A 13,095-nucleotide genomic window follows, 5' to 3' on the forward strand; every position below is an offset into this window, starting at 1 on the left:
AAGTTCTTGTTTATTCAGTTATGGACTTCTGAGACCGGATTTTCTTTATTTTACGTGAGGTCATCAGTTTATGAAACAAACAAAAATGTAGGTTTCGAAAGAAGGTAATGTAACTTGAAACAAGTCGACATCTCACAATTAAAGGACTGTCTTAAAGTTCCTCTTTTTCATTACATGTGATTTAAATAAGAGGAAACTTTTATTTCTATACCATGTTTCTATACTGTACATACAAATACGTGGTAAATACCTTTTATTTGTAGCTTTTCTTCTTCCTAACTTTATGGAATAATCTTGGCTACTTACACTGATTTTTACTCAATTTGTGTCAGAAAGCAATCTAAGTTGTCTACAGTATGATTCTCCACTTGATGTCCTTTTGGATGTAATCATGCCAATGTGAAGACCAATGTTCATGACTTTTTTTTGTTATATAGCTCTTATTTAAGGATTCCTTAAAAGCCTTTTATCCTAATTTTAATCACTAAACAATGAATGAAAAGTCAGAAAACTTAATTGCTACACAGACATATTTGTTTTTCATAGTTTTGTTTTTCAAACTCTCGAGTAAATAAGACTGGATCTGCACTACCTGAAAATAATACCACATGTCTAGAGCTATTTTAGCTCTTAAGTATATCTATATATAGCTCACATACAACAATGCATTTTCTAACCACTTCATGTTTTACAGTTATTCCGAAATAAGATTAGCTCTAGTATTTTTGGAAAATAATTAGAAAAATTTATGTGTTTTTAAGTTAGTTTTTAGTTTTAAGAGATATTCCTCTTGCAAAGATTTTGCACACTTTTTAGGTAAAAGTATCCCAAATGATACCAAATCACAGAAATCTAGAGTCATGCAAGATGCTGAATGTGCTATCTCATTGTGTGGGTAATAGTCTTTGATATTAAACTACCACGCTTCATAGTGTCCAAAACGACATCAGAAAGGGAGGAAATTCTGATGCAAGCCGAGTTGACTGCATTAAGTAAAAATCTTTTTTTTTATATCAGTCTTTGGACCGGTGATTATCTTGGCATCCTCACAGAGCACATAATAACAAGGACTGTAAGTAATAGGAGGAGTGGGGCCTGTTAACCAAAGGAAATGGCCAAAAAGGCAATACAATTATTCAACGTATTCTCTAGGAGAGGTGGAAAGATGTTATAAGCCACAGGTGTATGAAAGTCCCATAAGGAATCCTTCAAGGCCAGAAGTGACTTGTGGACATTGTAAGTATCAAGTCTGATACAAGACAGATCAATTACCATTTAGTGCCTGAACATGTTCTTCAGTGCTTTATTGTGAATGGTGGGCACCCTTAACACTTTATGACCAAAATAGCGCACCCTTGTTCAAGGATCAGAGATGATCAACTTTTGCTATGGAATAAATCACGGACAAGTAGAAAACACAATACATTATTTGTGAAAATTCATGTGTGGAGTTGTGGAATATGGGAAGTACTTAGTGTTTGTCTCAGCCTAGCAATGCTATTATTATTATTGCCTCTTGCGATTGCTTCTTTACCTTTTTTCTTTTAAATGAAAAAATGCAGTGTGGAAAGAGGATGATAGGTTTGATTAATACTGTACAGATGACAAAGGTGAGCACAGTTTGCCTATCAGTGCTGCCTGCATACCAATACCATATGCTCTTCTGAAAGATATAACACCAGGAATTATTACCGGGAGATTAATGTTTCACATGATTTTTAAATATATTTTTATGACATTATCTCTAATGTATCTCAACATTTGTTTTCCTTTTTGTCTTTGCTCCACCACAAGTTTTTGATGAGCCAGCTTGCTGCAGGATTTAGTTTGAATTCTGTGGTAGAAGAGATCTATATGGTAAAGTGAAACATAGTGCTATTTTCTATTTACTTATTAGCTCTTGCCTTTTGAGAAATTAACTGGATCTTAGAGACACTCAGGGATATGGACCCTTCATATATTTTAGAGGGACAGCGTTATTAATAAAATAAAATGATGTTTTTATCCAAAATGAGTTATATTTTTCCCCATTTATGCAGCTAGATATTTAACTGGAGCAATCTAAGCGAAGAACCCTGTTCAAGGACAATCAGCAGAATCCCCCTTGGGATTTGAACCCTATTTTCAGGGATTTGAGCATTCCAGGTGAGTATAGAGCCCCAACTACCACACTACACCATAAACATTAGCTTCAGGCCATTTCATTTAATGGACGCTGTTAGCAGGTGAGCTTCAATGCAATAAGTGCTACTGTAAAACAGCTATTTTGATTGATTAAATAATAGGTAATGACTGCAGCGATTTCAATCATTTTATACCCATCAGGGAAGGGAAAGCACCCCCCCCCCCACCCTCTGTGTCAGTTATGTACTTACTGCATTTGAGTCTTTGGCCAGATTAATGCATCCATCCCAACCCTACAAAAAGCAGGATTCACACACGTTAGGTTAGGGTCTAAGTTCATGTACAGTATTTGCTTTACTTTTTAGAAACAAATTGCCCTGGATTTTTTTTTTGTTTAGTTATCTTACAGGTAGGTTTACTCATTCCTTGAAGGTTATAAATGTAGGAGTTATCTTAATAATATATTATTTATTCAACCATCCATCCATTTTCTAACTGTTTTATCCCATCCATGGTTACTAGGGGACATTGGAGCCTATCCTGGCAAGCAACAGGCACATGGCAGGGTACACCCGGGATGGGACGCCAGTCCATCATGGGGGACACGGAAATGCACACACCCATACCCCCAGGGTAGCAAGGCTAGCTACTGTGCTGTCAGCATATTAATTACTGTATTTTTTAAAATATATTACTATATATATATCAAGGGTCGTGAAGAAAAACTAGTTTCAAAGCTAGTTTCTGGAGTTTGCAATAGTTTCGTGAAAAGTGTATTCTTAAACATCTACAACAACATATTTAGGATTGCAACAACAGCAAGTCATGTAACTATTTTTACAGTACAAGAACTTCGAGCCAGTGACCTCTGCAGGCCTCTCACTTCGCGTACAAGTGAGACAAGCTTGCTTGCCTCTATTGATGCTATAAAGCAAGTTCGATTTTGAACACTGGGAGATATCAGGAATTTATACACTAGGAGACTGAACCATTTTATGACTCTTCAGGTGTGAAGAAACATTGTTAAGAGTGAGGCCGTCTTCTACTTCTCTAGTATGTTTTGGAAGCAATGAAAATAAAAATCTTTTAAAAATACATAGGAGCTCTCTTTTAAAATTAAGATGTATACATGTTTATCAAAGCAAATTGCTTGTTTTTGGAGTAAGTCAAGCATTTTGTTTACTTATGCACAGTTAAATCATTTTGCATAGTTCTGAAGTAATCTGACTTTTCTGTTGTGTATAGATTTTTTTTCCTTTATTTTATGTGAGAAAACAGATGAAACCAGTGATGGTACAGGATTTAACCACACTAAAGGCTCTTTTGAAGGCTGTCAATCTACAGTAGACTGTGACTTTTCTAACCCCTCTTTTCTTGTCCAGAACAAAAGCCATCTTAGAAGCTAATATACCATGGCCATTATTGAGTCAAAAAGCTATCTACTTCTATCCCAATTGGCAGAGCTGGTTAAGGGCTGCCTTACCCTATTTAAATCATTAAAAGCTTAAACAGATACAGGGTTGAAACTATTTTCACTAATACATTAGTGGCGTTTGCAAGCCAAGTGAGCACTTTATTTCAAGATATACCCCTAGGATTTGACACAGAAAAACCCTGCTTATGACAATAGAAATATCTAACTGAAGTCTTTAAGCACAGCAACAGTCTACTGTTCCTCATAGTTTTCATGCAGTATAAATTGAGTAGGTTTGTAATGGTTTACTGTTTGCTCTTACTATTAATAAACTAGCATGAAAGCTGTTATTAATATTACTCAGTTCTCAATAGATTATGTGCACTAGTAGCAGGGGTAATAGCATCTTTTCCTTATTAAGAGTACATTAAGGAAATATTTGGAGCTTAGTACAATGCTAGTAGTCTACTCAGAAGTTTACTCAGAAGTGAGTAGAACCTGTACAATTGTAAACATTATTTAGGACTTTAAATTTGGAAGAATACAAATAATATGTCTTACATCCAAGTGTAACCATATCAGCTGAATTTACAGTCTCTTAAGTTAGACAGGGTGTGCAATTTTATTCAACTGGCATTTATAATATCTTAATACAATATTCACATGTACAGGTAGTGATATACTGTATGGACCACCTAGCTATGGGTTAAATGGAAATTATTTAAAGCTTTCTGTGACTGCAGAACACCGACACATTTAGCTGTATTTAGCACTAAAATAGGAAAGGAAACAAACTGAATCATAGTTACACAAAACACTACTACACTTTTATATTAATAGCAAATATTGAAGTTGTATCAGCTCCCAGTAAGCACAGTTGAGCAGTGTAGAATCTGTGTGACTTTTAATAAGGGTGTCTGTAGTGTTTCTCACACACACAGCGAGCTTATACAAGGCTGGTGGGCAAAAGGCAGGGCACAAGAGAGACACAAGTGAACAAAAAATAATCTTCTGCAGACTTTAACGACAGAAGCATTTTTCATTTTTTTTATTTAGCATGAAAAACTCATTCATTATACGTAATTTAAATTCAGAAAAGCTAGTGAGGCAATACAATTAAGAATAATAATAATTCCTTACACTTACTGTATATAGCATTTTTTGGACACTCCACTCATAAAGTTTTACAGGTAATGGGAACTCCCCTCTATCATGACCAATGTGCAGCCCCTTCTGGATGATGCGACGGCAGCCATAGTACGCCAGTACACTCACCAGCTATCAGTGGGGAGGACGGTAGAGTGATGAAGCCAATTCAAAGATGGGGATTATTAGGAGGCCATGATTAGTAATTTGGCCAGGATGCCATGGTAACACTCCTACTGTTTTCGAGAAACACCCTGGCACCTTTTTACAGTATAGTGTCCCTGTCACTATACTGGGGCATTAGGACCCACTCAGACCACAGGGTGAGCGCCCCCTACTGGCCCCACTAACACCTCTTCCAGCAGATCCTTAGTTTTTCCCAGGAGGTCTCCCATCCAGGTACTGGTCAGATTCACACCTGTTTAGCTTCGATGGGTTGCCGGTTGTGAGTTGCAGGGTGATATACTGTAGCTGCTGGCAAAACAAGAAAATAATATGGGGTATCAGACAGATTATATGCTCCTATTCTTTTTTATGATGGACATCATCCTGTTGTTATGAAGTTTGTCTCTGGAAAACCTATCCAAAAACCATGTGTTTGTCTTTAACACTCAAAACTAACACTTTTCCCCTTGAACACTCAAAACTCACCTGAAGCACTTCTGTAGCTGTTACTCAGTGTCATGGCACATTCCTAATACTATTAGGAAAAGCAAGCTTTTGTCTTTCACCATACATGAAATACTGTAAAGCGACTCATATGTACTGTATAGGTCTTTTGATTCCGTTAAGCCTTCATTGTGGGTGTCTCAAAGGATTGTTTTGAAAAAGCAGAATAAAAGAATTCATTTTGCTTTAGCAAAGGCCAAACATTCACTTTTCAGTCAAAACAGCATTTACAGTAGTTAGGGGTCCTTTATTTCTGGATTAAATAGCTCTGTTGCACATACAGAATGAAAAGACTTCTCAATGTTAGTCTATAGTCCACTATTATGTTCTCCTATAATACATCATTGGTATTATACCGTGGTGTTCATAATTGCGTAATTATGAACTTGGACTCAACTTTTAAAATTGCATGTGGTGCAGGCTGCAATTTACATGCAAATGTCCTGTATATTAGGTTATGTAAACCCCCACTTAAGAATTAATGAAAAACAAATCCTTTAAGTTGAAAAAGTTCATTGTACTGTTTTGAGGGTATGTTTATTAATCCTGTTTGTGCTCTGTAGAATGCACCATTACTCTGATTTCTTTAGGATTAGGATTGGAGAAGACAGGATGATTAAATCTGCAAGGTAAGAAGACCATGAAGAAATTTGTTGCTGATAAGCATTATTGTAAAATCCATTTTAGTGTGACAGGCAGTCAATAAAGGGACCACAACAGAGGCACAGTATGCTAATGAAGTCATAGAGGTGTTTCCAAAGACCTGGAGACAACACATGTACTGATTTATGTATTTTTACAGTATATGAAAGACATTGTTCATTATTATTTGTAGCAGAAACATAATGGGATATAGTATAGTAAGAGTCACTCTCAAGTGCTGAAACAGTGACACTCACCACACAAGAATTAGTTGCTCCTCTGTAGAAGTCTGCAGTAATAAAAATTATTCAAAAGCTGTACACAGTTAATCAAAAGCTCTACAGCAATTATGATAACTCATAGAAATCTGCAGGATGACAAATTCAAATTCCAAATCCTTAAGAGAACTGAGCTCTAGTCAATGTGATATTAACTAAAAGAACCATGTTAACAAAAAAGATCCTGAATTCACAAATAATAATTCATAATTCATGGCTATGGGTTCCAGTCCTGGAAAGGCAGAGTTGGTGTACCTTTAAGCAAGGTACTTTTTTTTCTGATTGTTCCAGTATAATACCCAGTTGTAAAATGTAAACTGTCTTTGATTAAAGTGTCAACCAAAATAATAATATAGAAATGTTAATGGGTACTTAAAACCCTGCTTTTATTAAACTATCCATTTTAAAATGTGACCATGATCGTATATTCATTTATTATTGGAGAAGATTACATTATAGTTATAAGCGTAGCCTTTACATTGTCAGCAAATTAAACCAAAGGTGTTTAAGATGTTAATCCCCAAAGAATTGATGTTAACCCAAGCACCTTTGTCCTGTGTGGACATGGTGAGATTCACCTACAATGGAAGAAGTAAAGGTTAATTCCATGCTGGAAATAAGAAAGAAGAAACAGTGTTTAGTCTGTTCATCCATCTTCAGGTGTGTGTGAGAGTAGGTATATAAAACCTAGGAAGAAAAAGTGTCGAGAGTGAAAGGCCGAAACCCCTCTCCTAGATCCCCATTCATATGGAGAAATCACTTCACATTTGTCTTTAGGTTAGAGTTATGCTATGAGCTTATTCCGCAGTAATATGCTGTAGTTTGCCACCAGGATCAGATATGTTTGTGATATTTTTGTATAAAAGACAACATTGACAGCATTCACCGCAATTTTGGAAAGTATGGTTTTAGAGAAAGGTAAATAATGATATGGAAAATCTCCAGAACTATGTACGTATTAATCATGCAGTACTGTGCGTGTACAGTAACATATACTTGTATATACACATAAACCTGTTGGAAATTACCCTTCTTGCCTTGTTAAGAGAGCCTATGCATCGTGTTATTCTTTATTTAAATGGAACTATTTTCTGCATGAATTTTAAGCATGTGTTTTTTTTATTCTGTGCAGAAATACAATGGTAGTAAAATCTTTTTTGGTAGGTACAAGGAGAGGTGGATATTTTCGTCTGCACTAAGTGTACCATGTGAAGAGGGCAACTGTACGGCAAACCTGAGTACTCGCTGGCACTCTAGTGATTTCTAAATTCATGCCTACCTGAGGCGGATTGTGATAAGGTATTCATCGCTGCACACGCGGTTCTGAAATTTGATGATTGCAGGCAGGAAATTACGGAAAGAGCCACAGCAGCCCCCGACCCTGTTTCACAGGTGAGCTGTAGCCTCCTCTCCAGTTAGAGTGCTGGGTGAGTGAACCTGTTATCCTGCAGGGCTTAGAGAAAGGTAATTAAATCTGTAAGCAGTGTTTCAGATCTCCTAGTCTTTTTTTTTTTTTAGCTACATCAGTAATAACAAAAGGGATTAACATGTTCAAAAACCCAGTTGCAATTAACCGGTTGCCAGTAGAAACCAATTTGCAATGGCCATATGGGAATTTTAAAAGTGATAGCGCACTGCACTTGTCCGTCTTCCTCTTGAAAAAGATTGACGCATGGACGTGAATGCCCTTTGCCTTGTAAATAATCTGATTGTAGGATAAATCAAAACTTTTTTCCAATCTCTCTGTTTGGTGAACAATCTTGTGAAAGAAATATATTTACCAGATTTGTTGAGAAAACCTTCATGTTTGGACTGTGACCCATATATAACAGATGGATATGAGTCATTGGAAAACAAACTAAAGCCCTGAAATTTTGAGGCTGCTACTGTACATGTTTTCCAAAGCTGATGCTTTACAGTCCAGACCCATGACAGGTAAGTTGTGGATATGCTAACCCAGTTAATAGTTTGGACCTGATATAATGAAAAGAACTAGTCACAGTTTACTGCCATTTGCAAAGCAGAAATTGTGTCCTGTATATAAGAGAAAATATTAATATTTAAGGGCCTCCATAGAGTTGTTAGTGCAAAAGAAGAGCTTTATGACAGCTTTCCAAATAAGCAGATGTAGGCGTGGTTAAGATTATGTGTATATCCTTTCACCTCTTTTGTCTTCAAACAGAAAAAAACAGAGTTTTTTCTTACAAACTGACAACAGAGGAAGAGAGGAAGGTAGGAAAAGAAAACGTTCTGCTTCTCTGATGAGGCATTAGTCATTCTGTATTTCTCTTCCCTCAGCTGGCTAAATATAAAGCTTTTCACAATAATGAAAGTAAACAACTATCCTGGGATACTTGAATTGTTTGTATATTTAAATCATATACCCCCTGAACATGCATAGAATAGGTGTGTTTCCTATTCATTCTACATATATTCAGAACAAACAAACTGTTGGCTTTACAAGTAGATATTTAGTCTGTTTCACCCAATACATTGGTTAAAGTGGAAATGGTCACGTGCTAAAATTACGGGGTCTGAAATTTCATTCTATGCTGATGAGATTTAAATCTATGTTAATAGTAAAGACAGGTAGCAATTAAATCCTCTTTGATTGCATTTCTGATATAAAAGGTTGGGATGCCTATTTCGGAAATCAAGATGCAAGACTGAGGTCAGGTTATTGAGTCTCTCTCTTCAGTTACATAAAACCAACTCTTTGACCTTATGAATTGATGGCAATGTGCAAGAGCTTTGATTCAAAATAAAGAATCTGGGGGCAAATGTGTATGTTAGAATAATCCTTTTAAACCTTAGGTGCAGAATATTGTAAAGATAGTTTTCCAACTTAGAAATATCCTGAGGATTCATCTGATACTGTCAGTGACTGTGGGAGTAAAACAGGTTTATCCGTTTTGTTTTTCAAGGATTAATTATTGTATCATGCTAAATGAAGGAGACAAATAAAACTATACTTATGTTGCTGTACATTCAGAAGTCAGCTGCTGACTAGGTCTTGCATAAGTGACCTCAATACTCCTGTCTCAAAGTGTTTGCGCAACCTTCCTGTCAGACTTCTAATAGATTTTAAAATATTTCTGCTTAGGTCTACAGTGTCAGCGCCTATCCCGTAAAGAAAAAGGCACGAGTTAGGATACACCCTAAATGGGATGCCAGTCCATCACAGGGCACACACAAACAAACACCAGAGCAAGAGATGTAAGCCATGCAAACACAGGGAGAACATACACACTCCACACAGATAACCCCCCGGAAATCAACCCCAGGGCCCCAGCACTGCAAGGCAGCAATACAAAAGCACATCTGAGCAACAGTGCCAACCTAGAACATCCACCTTTAATTATTGAAGACACGGATTCCAACATTCTGGACAAACTGACACAAATAACACATCAGATTTGTTAGCAGCTTTGTTACATTTCATTTTAACAGTGGAGAGGCCTCATTCTTCTTAAGGAGCTCACAGATTTAGTTATTCATCAATGGCTTAGCCACAAAGACAATATTTCATTTACAGGTAATGTCACAATATATTAAACATAATTTATTGACAAATAATGACCTGTTCCTGCATGCACTGTGGATGATGTAATTCTGCATATCTCTTCGTTGAAAGCTGTCTTGGCAAGATTATTTCTGAGGTGAATGGCCACAAGAATTTTAAGACTGGCCCAACCAGAACATCTCCCGAGGTCTCCTGGCCAGACGATACTCCCTGAGGCCGTTCCTTTTCCATTAGGCTCCTCAAAGTTAGCAGGATGTTGACACATCAGAAGGATATTTAAATCCTCTCTGTTTTGCTCATTTGCAGGTGATGCGACCAAGGTAGTGCAGTTTGTCTCCAAAAGAGGGTAGAGCAGTTGAACCTTTTTCCAGGCGGAGGGTAGTCATCTTTTTTGCCAAAGCACGTTTTCTCTTACCAAACGAGACTGAAGGGACGTTAGCTTGTGGGGTTCCTGAGGTGAAAGGTAAAGGCACTTATCAGAAAGATTCCCCTGGGGCACCACCAGCTCACTCAATCAAAACCCTGCTCACAGTTCTGACTGGATTAGGATAATCAGGGGAGAACAGGGGATGTATAGCCCGCTTATCTGAAAAAAAAACATTTGGCTTTCTTTCCTTTGAACAAACCCTACAGAAATGTTTGTTAATTTTATTTATTACAGGCCTTGTCAATGTGGCAATCTTCCATAAAATCATTAAAAAGGGCTCTTTGGCTCACTAAAGGCATGTGGTGTTTACATGCCACAAAGATACGGAAGTCTTTGATGTTCAATATTCCTCCCCCCTCCCCCTTTCAGTCATTGTTATTATTTTTTATTATTTGTATTTTTAGAGCCACAACAGATCATATTGAGCAAGGTGCTCATTTGAACAAAGGGCTAAGGAGTATGAATATTTACAAACCAGACTTTGAAATAAAATGGGCCAGTAGCATGAGTGCTCACAAGGCGATAACAAATTTCCACACCTATAATTATAGTTAATTGAGTCCCCTTTTTCTTTAAGGGCTTTTATTCTAGCCTGTTATTTGCACCCATTTTCTCGGGAAGAAGCAACAAAAACAAAGTGCCAGACATCAGTTTCAGATCATGAAGTGTTTCACATACAGTACATGTGTTTCTAAATAAAAGAGTTAAAGACCACACCTATCTTGGCTCTATTTCGCTTCCACAAGATACATTTTGAATTCAATTTGATATATGGAATGTATAACTAGACGTTTTTCACATTATTAAGGTTTACCCCCCAAAAAATCCCTGTTTCAGACTGTGCTGAAATGTGGCCATCCAAGCTTTAAAGTGCTAAATAGAAACTAGATCAGGACTGCATGGCTCCAGTCCTCAAAAGCCACAGGGTCTCCTAGTCTTTATTCCTCTGCTGCTCTCAGTTACCTAATTCAACTAATTGGCTGAATCATTCCAATATTTACTGAACTCTAAGCTGTTGATGATTTAAGGAGACACATAAAACCTGCTGCTGGATTGCAGCCCAGGAGGGTTTGGAGATGTGCACCACTGACCTGACCCATTTCAATTAACATACAGCAAGAGAACTTCAAGAATGAGTTCATCTTCTTAGAATATCCAATTATAGAAATATCTATTAAAGGCAGCAAGTCTCACATATTATAATATGAAAAGCTCCAATGATTGTTGTTCATATGACAATTCATAAAGCACCAGCCTACCTGAAAGTACAGTATATATGTTTTTCTGCGTTTCTTCAATTTTAACGAGGCTGGTGGCCTGAATCTGCATGGAGATTGCAAGCCTTTGTAATTGATGGTTGGCACCTAAAGAGTACAAACTTTAAAAACACCTCCCATTTGGCCTTTTCCTAACATGTAAGAGTCTAGGTGGAGATGCAGATCTGAGGATTAATGAGGAGCATCTCACAACCATAACCATGTGTAAACTTTAAAGATGTTATGAGATTGCTACCAAAGATTTTAACACAGTTCTTTAGTTCTGCTTAAGTCAAGGATTTCTTTTCAGTTTTCACTGTCTGCACTACTGTTTTTCTTCAAAGTACAAGGCTAAGTATCAGAGGCAATCAGTTCACCTTGTATTGTGCAGACAACTTCAAACAGTTAAAACTATGACAGGTATGCTTTTAATCTCTATTAGGCTATGCAACATTTCTCTAAGGTCTCATTTGTAAGCGTCAGTCACATCCTACCTATTCATTAAATCTGAAGTACTATTGTTTTATTGCTAGATATCTACTATAAATTTTAATTTTGCTGAGGGTGAACACATCATGATATCAGTATTGGTATTAAAGAGGAGTATGGTGCTCATATTTCACATAAATACTGCAGAAAGGGGCAGAACTAGAAAAGCCTGTTAGCTTGTGCTCAGTATTGGAAACCTATGACACAAGTGGTATTCTTGTTATGGGCTATTTGCAACCTGTGTGTAACAAATATCTGTTCTCTCTTTTTAAAATAATTATCCACTTCCCTGTATTACAAACCCTTAGTTTTCCATCCATCCATCCATCTGCTAACCATTTCACGTACTTCAGGGAAGCAGGGGAGCTGGAGCCTATTTCAGCAAGCAATGGGCACAAGGTGAGGTACAGTACACCCTGGATGGGATGCCAGTCCATCACAGGGCACACACAGACACAGAAACCAGTTAACCTACCAGTATGTCTTTGGAGTGTGTGAAGAAACCAGAGCACCTGAAAGTAATGTTTGCCTGATTGAGGCAAATCTTAAAACACAGAACTTACAAACTTAAAGGAATTCGATGATGAGCACAAGGCTTCTGATCCTTAAAAGTGACAATATTTGGAAAAAACGTTGAGTAGCTCAGCATGGAGAAATGTTTCCAAATTATTTGCCCACATGGTGCTTTTGAGATTGTTTTTAGTTGATATTCCAGTGCCATCCCTTATGATTGTGTTCGAATCAGGAGACTGTTTGATGCTCTGAAATGGCAGGTGAGTAGATCTTTCTCTGCGACTGAAGATAACCGCTGCCATTCATTTGGTTACGTCTCATTAACAAAATACTCACCATGTCAGCACCACAAAATTGCATGCTAACCTACAGCAGTCATAACATCAAGAAAAAAACAAAATGAACACTGCATATTTAAACAATTATCCTGGTGAACACCTCTTTTATGCATAATTCTGAAAGAGAATTCCAAATCCTGCAAGCTACAGTCAGGAAGTATGGAAGACATTGATATGCTGAATAGAACAATGTGGATTCATTGACAGAGCAGTTCAGCAAGGATGTATCAGAAATCTTTAGATCCCAATATACTATGATGTGACTTAAGAGTATGG

General features: G+C 37.1%; 2 long non-coding RNA genes across 2 annotated transcripts in view; one reads left to right on the plus strand and one right to left on the minus strand.

Annotated features, from left to right (window-relative positions):
* Positions 1 to 13,095, plus strand: part of LOC138242180 (uncharacterized) — a 145,669-nt gene that overhangs the window by 119,422 nt on the left and 13,152 nt on the right. Inside the window, exon 3 of the long non-coding RNA XR_011191431.1 lies at positions 12,684 to 12,741. This is a non-coding gene — a long non-coding RNA (uncharacterized lncRNA). The remainder of the gene's footprint in view (positions 1 to 12,683; positions 12,742 to 13,095) is intronic.
* LOC138242181 (uncharacterized) overlaps positions 9,608 to 13,095 on the minus strand; it is a 58,410-nt gene continuing 54,922 nt past the window's right edge. The window contains exon 2 of the long non-coding RNA XR_011191432.1: positions 9,608 to 10,247. This is a non-coding gene — a long non-coding RNA (uncharacterized lncRNA). The remainder of the gene's footprint in view (positions 10,248 to 13,095) is intronic.

This window comes from Lepisosteus oculatus, chromosome 13, assembly GCF_040954835.1.
Source record: "Lepisosteus oculatus isolate fLepOcu1 chromosome 13, fLepOcu1.hap2, whole genome shotgun sequence".
NCBI lineage: Eukaryota > Metazoa > Chordata > Actinopteri > Semionotiformes > Lepisosteidae > Lepisosteus > Lepisosteus oculatus.